This window comes from Ambystoma mexicanum, chromosome 9 (genome assembly GCF_040938575.1).
Source record: "Ambystoma mexicanum isolate Mex_15411 chromosome 9, UKY_AmexF1_1, whole genome shotgun sequence".
In the NCBI taxonomy this organism is placed as follows: domain Eukaryota; kingdom Metazoa; phylum Chordata; class Amphibia; order Caudata; family Ambystomatidae; genus Ambystoma; species Ambystoma mexicanum.
In genome coordinates, this window is record NC_090931.1 from 61577989 (window position 1) to 61592227 (window position 14239).

At 42.9% G+C, this 14239-nt stretch overlaps 1 long non-coding RNA gene across 1 annotated transcript; it reads right to left on the minus strand.

Moving 5' to 3' along the window:
- Window positions 1-2201: 2201 nt before the first annotated feature.
- LOC138487655 (uncharacterized) lies at window positions 2202-7587 on the minus strand. The gene is made up of 2 exons (XR_011274521.1): window positions 7444-7587; window positions 2202-5186 (listed from the first exon to the last, which is right to left on the minus strand). It is a non-coding gene; the product is annotated as an uncharacterized lncRNA (long non-coding RNA).
- Between the last annotated feature and the right edge of the window lie 6652 nt (window positions 7588-14239).

Sequence of the window (14239 nt, forward strand, 5' to 3'; positions counted from 1 at the left end):
CCAGGTATGTCATCTATAGTCCTAATCTGCTTCCACAAATCAACAGGCAGGAGTACGGGAAATAATAGGTCGCTATCACTTAGAATGAATACCGATGACTGTAAGACCGACTCTGTTTCTTTATAGAATCCGGTCGGATTTTTTCGTATATCAGGAATAGATTGCTTTATGGTGTTCACTTCCTGTCTTGAAAACGGGACGTGAACAAACTGTGAAACGTAATGTGCAGGAATTTCTCCGGCTACTATACCTCGTGCAGCATCAGCCGCAATCTCAACTTTTGGGACAAATGTCGGAGGGACCTCTCTCATAGGCAACTGAGAAGTAGGCAGCTCCGAACGCTTACTAAGCAACAGAGCCAAATCAAGCGCTAAGGCAGTCGAAGAAGTATCAATCGAAAAAGCTCTCTTATAAACACTCAACAATTCTGCAGGACTACAAATCTTTCTTCTTACACACTCATTCTGCAGGTGCTCTACATCACCTATATCACTTTCTTTTGCATTTCTAACATATATTGACTGTATGTGTCATATACTTCATCTGGAGTTATCGACATATCCGAAATCCATTTTATCGCGTCCTTTGTACAAATTCGTGCTTCCTCACCTTTTAATTCTCGACGAGGAGAAAACCGTTTCTGTAAGTACATAATACCTAAACTATCACCAGCTACTTCCTTGTTCTGTAACTCTTACAACTCCTTCCTATACTCAAACATCCTCTCAACATGCTCATATACCTTCTCCGCAGTATCTCTGGACAACGCCAAGGCGTTCAAATCCCGTAACCCTTGTGGGAAATCTACATCATTTAGTCTATTCCACATTATACTTAAATGAGTCCCCAATCCTTCGATAAAAACATTTTTCTCAGGAATATCTTTTAAATTTTCGAGTGTGGAAAAAACATCAGCTTGTTCACCCTTCTCCGTACAATGTTTAGCCCAAGCAGTCAATTCACTCCTCTTGTCTGGCGACACAGTATTACGAGTCACAACCCTTGGTCTTGCTCCCTGGTCAACTACAAGCGATGCAGGATCACTTGGAAGAGGAAGAGTAGGCACATTCTGAATAACAACAGGTGAAGGCAAGGGGGCAGGCAAAGGGGCGATGGCTGGAAGAACAACAGGAAGAACAACAGGGAGGACCGGAGGAACTATGGGAGTGGGAAATACAACAGGAAGGGGCAAAGCGCCAGGAGGAGGGACATATGGAGGTGGCGCGGAGGCATCAGGCCTTCTTTCATGCAAAAGTTATTAATCAATTCGTCTGACGTATGAAAATCTTTTGAAGGGTAGATTTTCTGAATGCCTAATTGAAATGCCCTGTCCGTGTTCCTAACTGACTCCAATTGTTTATTTTGATCATATAACCGTGCCTTTTCGACACTCGTCATATGTCGACGCATATGTTTCTCTCTACTCTTTTGTTGCTGCAAAGCTTCTATTTTCCAACTGTGCAACGCGTCAAATGCTGCAGGCCTAGCCTTCTTCTTTACTAATACAGACTCTAAATATTCTATATGAGGGATTTCAAAACTACCATTGGTTGGCCACCGAGCTTTGGAATTATGTCTGGTTTGTCTGTGCCAAATGTCATTAAATGCTATACTACCAAAGCCTTTCTTACAGTACATAGTACATGCCGGCGACCCCTCCTGTAGTGCGGGACGGCTATCTTCCAAAGATTGTCTGTCACTGCGGAAAAATGCCCTAAAGCAGGCAGACAATTTCCCAGGCATATCAAAGTTCTGGTGTTACCTGGTTAAATAATTGTGCTCGCGAGTACAATACTCCGAATTCAAAATTTGTCAGGGTTAAATTAAGAATCGGGACACGATTCACCTGACCAAAGGACTGGGAGGCCCGATCGGGTTACTAAGGACAATGCAAAGGACCCACGTGTCTGGTGATTTTTTTGGCAAATTTACCCACCTCAAATATATGGACCCTTGTCAAGACATCGTCTCGGGCTACAGCTCACCGTCCAGCGATCGGATCGTGCAGTTTCGTCGAGGAATTCACTTCTCATCTTAGAGTGGCCAGTTCTGTTGGCACCGTCCGATCCCGGTCCGGTAGCCGAGCCAACCTTCAACGAGACAAAGTCAATCTTGAGGGTCCCTATTCGGGCGCCATCTGTGGAATCAGAAAAAATACAATATTACGGCTGTTACACCGAGCAAAGTAAAATACACCGACACAGATTCCCAGAATCTTCATTACAAAAACTGAACAGTATTCAACAAAGTACACAAATAGCTATTTGGCCGTCAATACATCACAGAGACCACCAGCAGGGTTCAATATGAGCTGTGAGGGAATTTCCTAGCTGGACATCGACGCATTTATACAATTTGTAAAATGATGTCCATCCCCCTTACAGGTTAATCATGCACTGGGCTAGGGTCGCTCCAGGTTCACTTTCCTAATTTACATATCTCGTGCATGCGGTTTACTTTTCAATACATTTACTAACACACTCCATTATTCTTCAATTTAACATTTACACTCTTTATATATTGCTTTAATACAGACCAAACAATGTTTTGCATATTATATTCGGATAGCATTACTGTTCTTGTATACTTGTAGTTTAACATTGCTAATTCAAGTAATCCCCTGCTGCCGAGGTCAACAAAGGACAAGGTCTACATGACCCTAACATGTAGCCTGAGGGCAGGTTGGACATTAACTCCCCTACAGAGGTTGGAGAGGTTAAGGCAAGAACAAGGACACACGAGACGGCCATTTTAGATTACAGGGTGACTTTTTGTAAAACCCCAAAATGGCGGTTTCTAACCTAAAATGGAGGCTTGATTCAAGATGGCGGCTTACATCAATTTCTAGGGTCAAGACCTGGCTGCAGAGAGTTATTCACGTACAATTTTTAAGCAACTTGGCGTAGGGCCAATATACATATAAATCGTTTGTAATAAGAGGCATAATTTAATATCCGGTTTGACATTGCGGGCACGTAAGGTTGCATATATAGCACAATGCTAACAGTCAGATCGGGTAGGTTGCAGGCACATAAGGTTAGATATATAGCATAATGCTAACAGTCAAATCAGGTAGGTTGCAGGCACGTAAGGTTAGATATATAGCATAATGCTAACAATCAGATCAGGTGGGTTGTGGGCACATAAGTTTAGATATATATAGCATAACGCAAACAGTCACATCAGGTGCGTTGCCGGCACATAAGGCTGCATATATGGCATAATGCTAACAGTCAGATCAGGTGGGTTGCAGGCACATAAGGTTAGATGTATAGCATAATGCTAACAGTCAGATCAGGTGGGTTGCAGGCACATAAGGTTAGATGTATAGCATAATGCTAACAGTCAGATCAGGTGGGTTGCAGGCACATAAGGTTAGATGTATAGCATAATGCTAACAGTCAGATCAGGTGGGTTGCAGGCACATAAGGTTAGATGTATAGCATAATGCTAACAGTCACATCAGGTGCGTTGCCGGCACATAAGGTTAGATATATAGCATAATGCTAACAGTCACATCAGGTGTTGTTGCAGGCACATAAGGCTGCATATATGGCATAATGCTAACAGTCAGATCAGGTGGGTTGCAGGCACATAAGGTTAGATGTATAGCATAATGCTAACAGTCAGATCAGGTGGGTTGCAGGCACATAAGGTTAGATGTATAGCATAATGCTAACAGTCAGATCAGGTGGGTTGCAGGCACATAAGGTTAGATGTATAGCATAATGCTAACAGTCAGATCAGGTAGGTTGCAGGCACATAAGGTTAGATATATATAGCATAACGCAAACAGTCACATCAGGCGCATTGCCGGCACATAAGGTTAGATATATAGCACAATGCTAACAGTCACATCAGGTGCGTTGCAGGCAGATACGGTTAGATGTATAGCACAATGCTAACTGTCAGATCAGGTGGGTTGCGAGCACACTGAGGGGATATTGCCCGCCTTTTGTTTGTGTGCCCTTTGACCTGCAACTTTAGACAGCGCTTGGCTGAAGCGTCTGAGAAGCGGGAAATGGGTCACGCCGTCTGCTGTCTCGGATTTAATGCACAGAGGAAGGAATCGTGGATCAACATTCTTTAAAGCAGCCAAGCAGGTTTATCTTATCACGTTTTTGTTGTTTTAATCAGCTTGCAAATATTGGCTGTACTGGCCCCTTGTTTGAATAGGGGGTGCGCTTGGTTGCCGGTCCTGGGCCTGCTCACGCCTGCGAGTCTTGCATCACGAGTCTCTATTTATGAGCTTAATGGTGTGGAATTAAGCGCGTTGTTTTATCATTTACTTTTAATGATGTTGTGCGTGGGTGTTCTGTCTTTAATTTAGTGAGGAAAGAAATGTGTTATTTGCTTTATAGGTATGTTTTAGCAACAGAAAGTCATAAATAAACATGTTTTTGATTTAATTTGATCTGATAACATGGCAAATGTCTCAAGGGTTGCAAACACACTTTATTAGAAAAATAAATAAAAGCTGTTACTTCAATGTAACAAACAGTAACGCAAAGGGCTTCATCACGAGTTAGCCCTACCGCCAAACCCCCTGGTGCTATTCGCGCCGGATCACGGGTTTGGCAGAACGGTAAGTCCCCATTCCCCATCGGGCCCAATGGGGAATGTTTGGCGCTATTACCGCCGGTGGTATTTCCACTGGCAGTAATAGCGCCGAAAATTGGCAAAATCCTGGTGGGTTTGCCCCCAGCTCAGACCTGGGGTAAATCCGCCAAGCCTGTGATTTGGCAGACCCTTAAATGCGGCGGTAATAGCATTACCGCTGCATTTAAGGTATACCACCAAACTCGTGATGAGGCCGTTTAAAATGAAACAAAAAGAGTGCCACAATGACTGGCCACAAATAAAAAAAAACATACAAGAACATACATAAAACATTCTCACGGCAGAGCCCTTATGAAAGGCCCTATCAGGCCTCTCCTTAAAACGCCCCCCTCATGCCTTCCACACGGTCCAGATGCTTTGAATTTCCTTGGACCTCCCATTTATTTCCTTGCCCAGTCCCTAAAGGTTTTGGCGGCGGTGGCAGGCCTGGTAGGTGGTGCTGCCCTAGTTGGCCAGGAGGTGACTGCAGGCTGCTGTCTCTTCTTGAGGTACAATTCTTGCACCCGTGCAAAACCCCCTTGTGGCATTGACTTCCCCGGGCTGCGGCTCCAGCTGATTGCAGGCGTCTGAGAAAAGGAAGGGGTTAATCACATTTTGTACAGCATAGTTTAGTATATACTTTATTTTACAGTTTATAGTTAGTTTACAGTTTACAGTTTGCAGTTTACAGTTTAGAGAGTAGAGTTTAGAATGCAGAGAATCGATTGTAGCCTGTAGACTTTAGAACAGTGAGTTTAGTGTTTGGCATGTAGAGTGTAGTGTGTGCAGTTTAGAGAGTAGAGTTTAGAGTGCAGATAATAGATTGTAGCCTGTAGACTTTAGAACAGTGAGTTTAGTGTTTGGCATGTAGAGTGTAGTGTGTGCAGTTTAGAGAGTAGAGTTTAGAGTGCAGATAATAGATTGTAGCCTGTAGACTTTAGAACAGTGAGTTTAGTGTTTGGCATGTAGAGTGTAGTGTGTGCAGTTTAGAGAGTAGAGTTTAGAATGCAGAGAATCGATTGTAGCCTGTAGACTTTAGAACAGTGAGTTTAGTGTTTGGCATGTAGAGTGTAGTGTGTGCAGTTTAGAGAGTAGAGTTTAGAGTGCAGATAATAGATTGTAGCCTGTAGACTTTAGAACAGTGAGTTTAGTGTTTGGCATGTAGAGTGTAGTGTGTGCAGTTTAGAGAGTAGAGTTTAGAGTGCAGATAATAGATTGTAGCCTGTAGACTTTAGAACAGTGAGTTTAGTGTTTGGCATGTAGAGTGTAGTGTGTGCAGTTTAGAGAGTAGAGTTTAGAATGCAGAGAATCGATTGTAGCCTGTAGACTTTAGAACAGTGAGTTTAGTGTTTGGCATGTAGAGTGTAGTGTGTGCAGTTTAGAGAGTAGAGTTTAGAGTGCAGATAATAGATTGTAGCCTGTAGACTTTAGAACAGTGAGTTTAGTGTTTGGCATGTAGAGTGTAGTGTGTGCAGTTTAGAGAGTAGAGTTTAGAATGCAGAGAATAGATTGTAGCCTGTAGACTTCAGAACAGTGAGTTTAGTGTTTGGCATGTAGAGTGTAGTGTTTACAGTTTAGAGATAGAGACCGTTTTTGGTTTAAGTTTGAAAAGTAATTTAAAAGTTATATCATACACTGATTTTGCAGTTAACTTGCTCTCACTTTCCGCAGACTTGTGCCAGTGCTCCAACACCATTGAGCTGACCGGACTTCAGCCCCCCTGAACTTTTGGGCTATGTTGACTGGACTTGGTTGAGCTACAGAGTAGCCAGACAGAACGGGACACAGGTTATGAATCGGCGCCTGGGATTCGCTGTTAACAAAGGGCCGGCCATTACTAATGTAAAGCATTTCACTGTTAGCATCTGCATACATATGCATATATTTTGAGGCAATAGAAATCGTGATGTAGGGTCAGTACTTGCATCTCAGGGGGAGGATTGGAAGGGTAGAGCGGGGACAGGAGACCGCTCATTCTCACAGCAGTCCATAAGTGGGTGCTTTCAGACTTAAAGGAGAGAGTTAACTGCTTGTAACATTGAAGGTGCTCTAGAATGTTCTCATCAGAATGCGTAAAGAAGTGAGACGCCCCAAACAAATAAGTTTTGCCCCCCCCACCGTCTTTGAAGCACAAGTCTCTCTCATCATTTGAAGGGTTAGCGCCGCCCCCCTTAACCACCACAAAATGTAGGTTTCGTTGCGCCCCTGACTTGTGCTGCCGTGGCAGGCCCCGGCTTTACAGACTCACGTACTTGCATGCCCAGGCTGTGGCACCACACCATGTCCCACTGACTGGCCTGTTTCAGGGCGATTTGTATGCCAGTTCTCAACTCCATTTTAGGGACCACCTTCTCTTACAGTGTCTTTTTATTGTGGGGGTGGAGGGGGTGCCCTACCACACAACTCCAGCATTCGTGGAATGTGACATACCACATAGCGCTTGAAGCCGGCCACCTCTGCCTGCTGAATTCTACGGTCCCAGGAGCCGTCTCCCAAAGCACACACACAGAACTCTGAGGGACCGTCACCAAGGAAGAGCAGGAGCCGCTGATCTGAGCACACCTGCCTACATTTGAAAATCAAAATTCCTGAGATGTATGCCCCGCCCACAGCCACACAAGACTCCGCCCATTTGCACACGGCTCCGCCCACCTGTCAAAAAGGTAAACTCAGTAGCATTATTACGGTGGTGGCGCCGCTTCATTTTGCTTACTATAGCATTGGAAATCTTTCATTCAATGCTATAGTAAGCAAAACGAAGCAGCGTCACCGCCGTAATAATACCGCTTTCAATCCAATCCAAATCCAAACCAAAAACCATAAATGAAATACTAGCGCACTTACTTCAATTTGTGGATCCCGATCCTCGCTCACACTGTCTCAGGCAGTTGGCACGGCACACGGATGGCAGGCTGCAGCACTGCAGGCAGGCAGGCTCCGTGGGCCCACGGCAGCTCCCTCTGCTCTTCTGCTGCTGCCGTTTCCGGGTCCCGCCCACACCTCCACCCGATTGGCTACCGGCAGCAGCCAATCGGGTGGAGAATATGACAAACCGGAAAGAACTACAAAATTCCTGAGATTCCAGGGTCTTTCACGGAGATCTGGAGAAATGCTTAAAATTCCGCAGTCTCCGGGAAAAATCCAGAGGTTAGGCAGGTATGGTTCTGAGAGGCGCATGCGCTGTGTGCGCACATGGACTGCTCACACTGCGCACGACTAATGCGCAGCAAACCTACCTATGCGCCTATTTTCCACTAAACGTGCTTCATCCAGTGATAGAGTTTGAAAATGTGTGGTTGAGATTACTTTTACTGTTTACCGTGGCTGGGTGTGCATGTAAATGATCGAGTGTATGGTAATTGGGAAGTTTAAATGAGTGAGTGAATGTGTAATTGTGTGTGCGTCTATGTGTAATGCTGGGCTGCTACCATTTGATACTTGTGCCCTATGCCAGACAACCCTTGGAGTAGAACAGAAGGGGCAGAGCCTCCAAGTTTGCCATGCCTATTTTCTAAAGTAGCCCCTCCCATCACAAGTTAGCCCCCCCCCCCGAAATGTGTGTTTCGTTGCACCCCTGCCGAGGCGTAGACAGGCCATGGCCTGAGGGGCAAGGTCCACCCTCTTTCCCCCCAAGGCCTAACCTGCACCTTTGCATGCAGGGCGGGGTGTGGGGGCGGGGCAGCTATTGCTGTTCATGAGCTGTTACTGCTCAAAGTGGCAGCAACAGGAAAGAACAAGAACAACCCCCAGGGAAGAGAAAACAGGACAGGGGGTGGAAGCCGCCCCACCTGTCCCTCTCCCCCACCCCTCCATTAGACCCAGGGCTATAATGCCAGGACGCAGAGTACATGATTTAAAGCTCTGTTTCGGAATGTATTTTTTTTTTATATAAACAAGAGGGTTCATGAAGCAGTGATGTTAGATGGAAGCACTGGACAGTGGCTTCTATGCGCTAGGAGTTTTCATATTCAGCAGTTACTTTTCGTGTAGATAACTGTTGTGCCGCAGAAGCGTAAACATGTACTTTTGCCAAGTAAGCAAATTCACAGGTATGCGGATCTCCAGACTTTTGTGTGCACAGTATGTATAAATGTGAACATTTTGACATGACCATCTATTTCATCTTAAAGCAATAAATGTGATGAAAACCATTTTGTTGGGTATTATTAACACCCATTATTTCAATTGTTCTGACGATACTGAAACATACTGTTTTGCAGTGAAACGTTCTGCTTCATCCGTTTTGATTTTTGACTGTGTTGTTTCTGCTGGAAAAGAGCTTGACACCCCATGTGGGTGGCTGGTTAGACAGTGGGAGACCCACATTCCCATTAAATACAGGACTTTTTACATAGATTGCCCATTTCTCCCAACATTCTAGATCCTGCACTCTGACAATCTGCACTCACGTGGGCCTCGGTTTGCTGTGGCCAAACAACAATAGTTGGTGGATGGACCATTGGAGGGACAATTGCATGTGTTAAATTGCCCTGATAAATGTGAATGTTTGATTGACTCACACTGTGATGGTTGCATCTGGGCTCAAAGACCTGTACAACTCCAGTTGGCAATCTAATCTTCCAAGGGGCAAACTGTATCAGAAAGTCAATGCCCTGTCTTTATAAATTGCTGAGTACATGTTCCTATTTTCTGCTTGTTAGGCATTCAGAAGTGTGCAGAAGTTGTATTCCCTCCACCCTCCATTCGATCTACCAGTGCAGAGGTTAAGGCTTGACCACTATCGCTGATGGAGAGTATGCTCGAGCTATGGTCATACCGGACATTTGGTTTGCCCAGCAAGGTCATGGCAAGAGAATCCACACATGTAATGGCTGGAAATTCACACCGCCATGGCCAAATCGCATGCTAATCTCAGTACCCGCGGTCACCAGTTTCATACTTTTCTCTTGCTAGGTACCCCTTTGCCAGGAAGATTGGCAGGCAGTCAACGACAGAAACTGGGAAACTTGTCTTGGAATAAGCCCCCTATGTCCGTGCTGGCATCATACTGATCACACTCCACGGGATGTGTGTAGAGGTGGGCGAGCCTGGCGAGGCCTGAGCCGGCCCTGGTGTGATGCTGGGAATGCATTGGAGGGACAGGGCGTCCATGTCCTTGTAGTGCATTCAGAGTTTTTGGAAATGGAACTATCCCACAAAATAGAATGATGAAAACAGAACTGAGTTCATAATAAAGGTGCTGTGACCCATAAACGCATGGCAAGGTGAGGTTATTTAATGATGATGGACAGCCTGCACGTGTTTCGACCGATCCGGTCGTTATCAAGGCTGTAGACATTAAACACACAGGCATTCACTGGAAAACGTATATGTTACAATCAGTTTAAAATAAAATGAAACATAAATATCCAGATGTGGAATTTAGCATGACCCAAGTTAGAAGTTGCACATGAAACATACACAATTTAAGAAATAAACAAATATTTGAAGAAAAAATGAATTTCGAAGACAACATACCATCAATGTCACAGTTCAGGTCAAGAAATGGGGGTGGACGGATGAAAATGTTTACAAAGATAAATAAACCATCAATTAGGATACACACATTCCTAAAGGAGCATAACGCACAAGAAATAGTCTTGCAAAGACCACAAAGCACAAAATGTGTACTAGTTGATAAAATAATATTAAAGTTGAGGCCCTAATTCCGAAGCCTATACAAGCAAAAGTGTAAAGTCAGCCTGTTGACCCCATAGCAGAGCACCCCCAAGAGTAAGGGCCATATCATGCGATAGATTGCCCAAGAGTTCAAAGACTATGACATATGGGAGCCATGCCCAAAAAACATGGTTCTCGAATAGTGAGACAAAATAAGGCTCCCCACAAAGGCCACTCACCAACAGAAACATGAGATACAAGTTGGCATGGAAGACTAGTGTGATACATAGATACGCAATAGTCAGAGATCCAGCAATTACTAATTATTTGCTATTCCAAAGAATCTAAAAAAAAATATATATATATATATATATATATATATTACATGGACGCGGTAGCGTCCATGTAGTTATGGTTAAGGTGTGTTTCCATAGGAAGAGCATTTTTTGGGTGGCTTTTAACTTCGCTCCCGCTGGATGAATCCTCACCAAACTTTGCAAAAAAAGTATATGGCCCACTCTGAATTTTGGAGAGGTTTGGTCCAGGGGGGGCAAAGTTATAGGGGGGGTCCCAAAACTTTTGTTTTTTCCCATAGACATAATGGGAAAAAACTTTGCGCATGCCTACAGCCCAAACCGCTGGACGGATTTACACCAAATTTGTGGCAGGGGCGGGGGCTTGGTCCCGAAAGCGTGCTTTTGCAAATTTGGTGTAAATCCGTCTAGTAGTTATTTTTAAAATGACCAAAATGTAAGGCAAACAAATTAGTGATATCTCCGTTCGCTCCGCGGACGGACTTCCCGGTTCGCTCCACGGACAGTGCCCTGATTGGCCGAGCGGCTTGCGCGATGTCCGCGGACATGCGACGTGTTCGCTGATTGGACGGCGTGGTGCGTGAAGCGCGTCAGATTTTCTGTGGCACCCGCCATCTTGCAATCGCCGACGACCGCGGACAGCGCAGTGAAACTTGGATTAAAAATTGTATTTAGTGGAGTGTGTTGGTGTGTTTGGGGATGGTGGGGGGGGTATGAGATAGGTGCAATGTTGTATTTTTTTTATGTGCTAGACGCTTTTGTTGTGTTCGATTTGTCTGCGGACAACACGGCTGTTCTGAAATGTTTGTAAATAAACAGAATGGATTCGGTGTCAAGTTGAAAGTGTTCTAAGAACACTCGTGGGGTCCTGGAATGTTCGCAGGGGGTGTCCTGAAGACGTTGTCTGTATTGATCGTTGGCAAGCTGAAAGTGTTCTAAGAACACTCGCGGTGTCCTGAAATGTTCGTACATAAAGAAAATGGGGGTGTCCTGAGGACGCTGTCCGTATCGTCCTCTGGCAAGTTGAATGTGTTCTAGGAACTTCCTTGTGTCCGCGGACATTAAAATGGTTGCAATGCTTGAATCTATGGGTGTGATATGCTGCGGTGGTTGTGGCCATGGTATAGAATGTTAGGTGCAGGGCCATTTGGCCATGCACCGAAGACTCTATGTCCTGGCCACAAGCACCGCAGCATATCACACTCATAGTAGTTTATAACTTTGGGTCAAAAACAAATTTATAAGGAACAATGTTATAAACCAGTATGGGTGTGATATGCTGCGATGGTTGTATTTATCATGTTATACTTACTATTTGGTTTAGTAACGGGAGTCCATGTTTTTCTTGTTCATTTCTGTGATAAAAGAAAATAGCATGTTAGTATTAGTATTTTATAAAGACTTATTACATTGTACAATCAACATTTTCTTCTTTTTTTTGACCCTCATATTTAGTAGATGACAAACCAGAGTACTGTGCAATATTCTCAGTTTCTGTGTTTGTTGCTAAAATCATTGGGTCTTTGGGAGAAGACAAATCCATGGTGGATTTAAAAAAAACCTTTTTCTGTTATGCTACAGTTTATTTGTTTGTTTGTTTTCAGTGTTTACTTGTTGTTTCTGGCTAATGCTTTATACATTGGATTGTTCTAGTTTTTGGGAGCAGTAAGATATTAGGTATTTGTTTGGATATTGTAAAATTTTGGAGCAGTTAGATACCAGTATGCGTATTCTAACTGTTCATTTTTTGATATAATTTCGTGGTATTGATTTATCTGTTTAGATATTTCTAAATTTTGGGACAGTTAGATACCAATTGGCGTATTCTAACTGTCTATTTCTTTCTCTATTTGAGTGGTATTAATTTATCTTATTAGTTGTTGTAGCATCTTTGGGCAGTTAGATAGCTTTTGGAATATTGTGACAGTTTATATTTTTTTACTACAAGTGTACTTAAGGTTTAAGTACAGTTTAGTTATCAAATTTTGGTTTTAAGAACATTAAATAAGCGTTTGTAAGATTTGCTGGTAATCTCTGCTTTAGAGTAATGGTACTATCATTACATTCAAACCATCCACATTTCTTTTTTATATATGCAGTGTAGTGCCCTGAATTGGTTGTGGCTCCTGCGTGGTAGATTATACCTATTGTTGTGAAGGTTTTCCTCCCAAGTGATATTTGACCATGTGTGAATCCAGTCCGCTTGCAGTTGTTTTTGGTACTATCTGCATTGTAACGTAGAAGCATTAGTATTACTATGTGTTTGTATTACTAATGTGGAGCGATTATCTGAATTGCAGGTCGAACATAATCTACCATGGTTTGCATTTTGTACAAGTTGCTGAAATGGATCGGATTCACAATTAGGTATTGATATATACACAAAGCGTTCATTGGGGATTTGTTCTTGTGTCACATTGTTGCAGAGAGTGCATGTATGTTTCCACATGTATGAAATCTGGAAGATTTTATTTATAGGTATGTTTTTGTTTTCCAGTACTAATAGTAAGTACATTAGAAATTCTTGTGGATCTTCCTGTGAGTTTATAGTGAATTTCACCATTCCAGCACAGTAGTCCAATTGTTGTCTTATTCCATAAACACTATACATGTTGTCAGGATTGTTTTGCTGCATTTCCGTGAAGTACTAACATTTGCAAACACAATGTGTAAGTAAATGTTCTCAACAATTGGTGGTAATTGAAATAGAATATTCATTGCTACATTTGCGTAGCAACTTACACCAACTATATTTGAGAGTTTAAATGGACCAGGTAGTTCTGTATCTGACTGCTTTTTTTGGAGTTTGGCTTCCTTCTTTGAAGAAGTACCTGGTTTACTTTCCCTAATTGATTCTTTTTTGCTTGTGGCACTTGATGAAGTATTACTTTCTTTTACTCTCTTTGGAGGATTTGCAGTGACATCCTGTTGCTTTTCTGTTTGATTTATTTTTCCATTATAATGTTTTACTTTTTGTGGAACAGAATATGTGTTTAGATTGGGAGTGTATAGTGAACGAAGTCTATTGTATTCTAAAATGCAAGGAATATCAGCGTTTATTTTACTTGCATCAAAGTTGATTAGAAATAGACCGTCAAGTGTACGTAAGTGTGATAGTGCTACGTAGCTCATGCCTTCTTTAAAGACTGTGTTACCAATGTCTATCATTGCTTTGTCTAGGGTAAGACCTTGTGATTTATGAATGGTGACTGCGTATGCAAGAGTTAGAGAAAATTGTTCTCTGCGTACATACATGTCTTTGAAGAGAAGGAATCGAGCTGTTGAGCGTCCTATTCTTTTTACTGCTGAAAGTTTGTCAAAGAGAATATTGACAAACTGAATTTTGTTGTCACGTGGGTATGTTTGAAAGCCAACAACTGTACCCAGTGCTCCATTAACTAGTCCTTGGTCCACGTCAAGGTTACGTTTCAGCATTACTCTGCAATTTAAGGATACTTTTAATATCTTTTCCAAGCCTGCTGTGTTTGAGATTGATTTTTCTAAACTATTTAGTCTTGTTGTGGCTTGGTCACACATGGGTAGTGTCATTCCATGTACATCTAGTTTGTCTGTGGCGCTAATTTCCATTATTGGTTGCATTTCTTTACTTAACATTATTTCATTGAATTTGAAACAGCTTGCAAGAGTTGGCATTAAGGCCATACAATTGACATTTTTGTGGGCTACTTGTTCCATAACATCTGTAG